This window comes from Phaseolus vulgaris, chromosome 11, assembly GCF_051622355.1.
Source record: "Phaseolus vulgaris cultivar YP4 chromosome 11, ASM5162235v1, whole genome shotgun sequence".
In the NCBI taxonomy this organism is placed as follows: domain Eukaryota; kingdom Viridiplantae; phylum Streptophyta; class Magnoliopsida; order Fabales; family Fabaceae; genus Phaseolus; species Phaseolus vulgaris.
The window spans coordinates 54,820,001-54,825,000 of record NC_143508.1 but is presented as its reverse complement, the minus strand read 5'-3'; positions in this window follow the sequence as shown (position 1 = coordinate 54,825,000).

Genomic DNA, 5,000 nt, shown 5'->3' with positions numbered 1-5,000 from the left:
CAGTTTTCCAAAACCATGATTTTCGTTTTTCACCAAAATCACCACCAAGCCACAAAATCAAGCCAAAACACCAAAATCATGAACTTGGCTATGCACCAACCATGTCAAGATCAATTCCTTTTGATCCCAAACTTCTCCCACATCACTTTGAAGGCATTTGTGAGGATTGAGTCCAGCCAGTTTTCCAAAACCAACATTTTCGTTTTTCACCAAAATCACCACCAAGTCACAAAATCATGAACTTGGCTATGCACCAACCATGTCAAGATCAATTCCTTTTGATCCCAAACTTCTCCCACATCACTTTGAAGGCATTTGTGAGGATTCAGTCCAGCCACTTTTCCAAAACCATGATTTTCGTTTTTCACCAAAATCACCACCAAGCCACAAAATCAAGCCAAAACACCAAAATCATGAACTTGGCTATGCACCAACCATGTCAAGATCAATTCCTTTTGATCCCAAACTTCTCCCACATCACTTTGAAGGCATTTGTGAGGATTGAGTCCAGCCAGTTTTCCAAAACCATGATTTTCGTTTTTCACCAAAATCACCACCAAGCCACAAAATCAAGCCAAAACACCAAAATCATGAACTTGGCTATGCACCAACCATGTCAAGATCAATTCCTTTTGATCCCAAACTTCTCCCACATCACTTTGAAGGCATTTGTGAGGATTCAGTCCAGCCACTTTTCCAAAACCATGATTTTCGTTTTTCACCAAAATCACCACCAAGCCACAAAATCAAGCCAAAACACCAAAATCATGAACTTGGCTATGCACCAACCATGTCAAGATCAATTCCTTTTGATCCCAAACTTCTCCCACATCACTTTGAAGGCATTTGTGAGGATTGAGTCCAGCCAGTTTTCCAAAACCATGATTTTCGTTTTTCACCAAAATCACCACCAAGTCACAAAATCAAGCCAAAAATCCAAAATCATGGCACTTGGCTATGCACCAACCATGTCAAGATCAATTCCTTTTGCTCCCAAACTTCTCCCACATCACTTTGAAGGCATTTGTGAGGATTGAGTCCAGCCAGTTTTCCAAAACCATGATTTTCGTTTTTCACCAAAATCACCACCAAGCCACAAAATCAAGCCAAAACACCAAAATCATGAACTTGGCTATGCACCAACCATGTCAAGATCAATTCCTTTTGATCCCAAACTTCTCCCACATCACTTTGAAGGCATTTGTGAGGATTGAGTCCAGCCAGTTTTCCAAAACCATGATTTTCGTTTTTCACCAAAATCACCACCAAGCCACAAAATCAAGCCAAAACACCAAAATCATGAACTTGGCTATGCACCAACCATGTCAAGATCAATTCCTTTTGATCCCAAACTTCTCCCACATCACTTTGAAGGCATTTGTGAGGATTGAGTCCAGCCAGTTTTCCAAAACCATGATTTTCGTTTTTCACCAAAATCACCACCAAGCCACAAAATCAAGCCAAAACACCAAAATCATGAACTTGGCTATGCACCAACCATGTCAAGATCAATTCCTTTTGATCCCAAACTTCTCCCACATCACTTTGAAGGCATTTGTGAGGATTGAGTCCAGCCAGTTTTCCAAAACCATGATTTTCGTTTTTCACCAAAATCACCACCAAGCCACAAAATCAAGCCAAAACACCAAAATCATGAACTTGGCTATGCACCAACCATGTCAAGATCAATTCCTTTTGATCCCAAACTTCTCCCACATCACTTTGAAGGCATTTGTGAGGATTCAGTCCAGCCACTTTTCCAAAACCATGATTTTCGTTTTTCACCAAAATCACCACCAAGCCACAAAATCAAGCCAAAACACCAAAATCATGAACTTGGCTATGCACCAACCATGTCAAAATCAATTCCTTTTGCTCCCAAACTTCTCCCACATCACTTTGAAGGCATTTGTGAGGATTGAGTCCAGCCAGTTTTCCAAAACCATGATTTTCGTTTTTCACCAAAATCACCACCAAGCCACAAAATCAAGCCAAAACACCAAAATCATGAACTTGGCTATGCACCAACCATGTCAAGATCAATTCCTTTTGATCCCAAACTTCTCCCACATCACTTTGAAGGCATTTGTGAGGATTGAGTCCAGCCAGTTTTCCAAAACCATGATTTTCGTTTTTCACCAAAATCACCACCAAGCCACAAAATCAAGCCAAAACACCAAAATCATGAACTTGGCTATGCACCAACCATGTCAAGATCAATTCCTTTTGATCCCAAACTTCTCCCACATCACTTTGAAGGCATTTGTGAGGATTGAGTCCAGCCAGTTTTCCAAAACCATGATTTTCGTTTTTCACCAAAATCACCACCAAGCCACAAAATCAAGCCAAAACACCAAAATCATGAACTTGGCTACGCACCACCCATGTCAAGATCAATTCCTTTTGATCCCAAACTTCTCCCACATCACTTTGAAGGCATTTGTGAGGATTGAGTCCAGCCAGTTTTCCAAAACCATGATTTTCGTTTTTCACCAAAATCACCACCAAGCCACAAAATCAAGCCAAAACACCAAAATCATGAACTTGGCTATGCACCAACCATGTCAAGATCAATTCCTTTTGATCCCAAACTTCTCCCACATCACTTTGAAGGCATTTGTGAGGATTGAGTCCAGCCAGTTTTCCAAAACCAACATTTTCGTTTTTCACCAAAATCACCACCAAGTCACAAAATCATGAACTTGGCTATGCACCAACCATGTCAAGATCAATTCCTTTTGATCCCAAACTTCTCCCACATCACTTTGAAGGCATTTGTGAGGATTCAGTCCAGCCACTTTTCCAAAACCATGATTTTCGTTTTTCACCAAAATCACCACCAAGCCACAAAATCAAGCCAAAACACCAAAATCATGAACTTGGCTATGCACCAACCATGTCAAGATCAATTCCTTTTGATCCCAAACTTCTCCCACATCACTTTGAAGGCATTTGTGAGGATTGAGTCCAGCCAGTTTTCCAAAACCAACATTTTCGTTTTTCACCAAAATCACCACCAAGTCACAAAATCATGAACTTGGCTATGCACCAACCATGTCAAGATCAATTCCTTTTGATCCCAAACTTCTCCCACATCACTTTGAAGGCATTTGTGAGGATTCAGTCCAGCCACTTTTCCAAAACCATGATTTTCGTTTTTCACCAAAATCACCACCAAGCCACAAAATCAAGCCAAAACACCAAAATCATGAACTTGGCTATGCACCAACCATGTCAAGATCAATTCCTTTTGATCCCAAACTTCTCCCACATCACTTTGAAGGCATTTGTGAGGATTGAGTCCAGCCAGTTTTCCAAAACCATGATTTTCGTTTTTCACCAAAATCACCACCAAGCCACAAAATCAAGCCAAAACACCAAAATCATGAACTTGGCTATGCACCAACCATGTCAAGATCAATTCCTTTTGATCCCAAACTTCTCCCACATCACTTTGAAGGCATTTGTGAGGATTCAGTCCAGCCACTTTTCCAAAACCATGATTTTCGTTTTTCACCAAAATCACCACCAAGCCACAAAATCAAGCCAAAACACCAAAATCATGAACTTGGCTATGCACCAACCATGTCAAGATCAATTCCTTTTGATCCCAAACTTCTCCCACATCACTTTGAAGGCATTTGTGAGGATTGAGTCCAGCCAGTTTTCCAAAACCATGATTTTCGTTTTTCACCAAAATCACCACCAAGTCACAAAATCAAGCCAAAAATCCAAAATCATGGCACTTGGCTATGCACCAACCATGTCAAGATCAATTCCTTTTGCTCCCAAACTTCTCCCACATCACTTTGAAGGCATTTGTGAGGATTGAGTCCAGCCAGTTTTCCAAAACCATGATTTTCGTTTTTCACCAAAATCACCACCAAGCCACAAAATCAAGCCAAAACACCAAAATCATGAACTTGGCTATGCACCAACCATGTCAAGATCAATTCCTTTTGATCCCAAACTTCTCCCACATCACTTTGAAGGCATTTGTGAGGATTGAGTCCAGCCAGTTTTCCAAAACCATGATTTTCGTTTTTCACCAAAATCACCACCAAGCCACAAAATCAAGCCAAAACACCAAAATCATGAACTTGGCTATGCACCAACCATGTCAAGATCAATTCCTTTTGATCCCAAACTTCTCCCACATCACTTTGAAGGCATTTGTGAGGATTGAGTCCAGCCAGTTTTCAAAAACCATGATTTTCGTTTTTCACCAAAATCACCACCAAGCCACAAAATCAAGCCAAAACACCAAAATCATGAACTTGGCTATGCACCAACCATGTCAAGATCAATTCCTTTTGATCCCAAACTTCTCCCACATCACTTTGAAGGCATTTGTGAGGATTGAGTCCAGCCAGTTTTCCAAAACCATGATTTTCGTTTTTCACCAAAATCACCACCAAGCCACAAAATCAAGCCAAAACACCAAAATCATGAACTTGGCTATGCACCAACCATGTCAAGATCAATTCCTTTTGATCCCAAACTTCTCCCACATCACTTTGAAGGCATTTGTGAGGATTCAGTCCAGCCACTTTTCCAAAACCATGATTTTCGTTTTTCACCAAAATCACCACCAAGCCACAAAATCAAGCCAAAACACCAAAATCATGAACTTGGCTATGCACCAACCATGTCAAGATCAATTCCTTTTGATCCCAAACTTCTCCCACATCACTTTGAAGGCATTTGTGAGGATTGAGTCCAGCCACTTTTCCAAAACCATGATTTTCGTTTTTCACCAAAATCACCACCAAGCCACAAAATCAAGCCAAAACACCAAAATCATGAACTTGGCTATGCACCAACCATGTCAAGATCAATTCCTTTTGATCCCAAACTTCTCCCACATCACTTTGAAGGCATTTGGGAGGATTCAGTCCAGCCACTTTTCCAAAACCATGATTTTCGTTTTTCACCAAAATCACCACCAAGCCACAAAATCAAGCCAAAACACCAAAATCATGAACTTGGCTATGCACCAA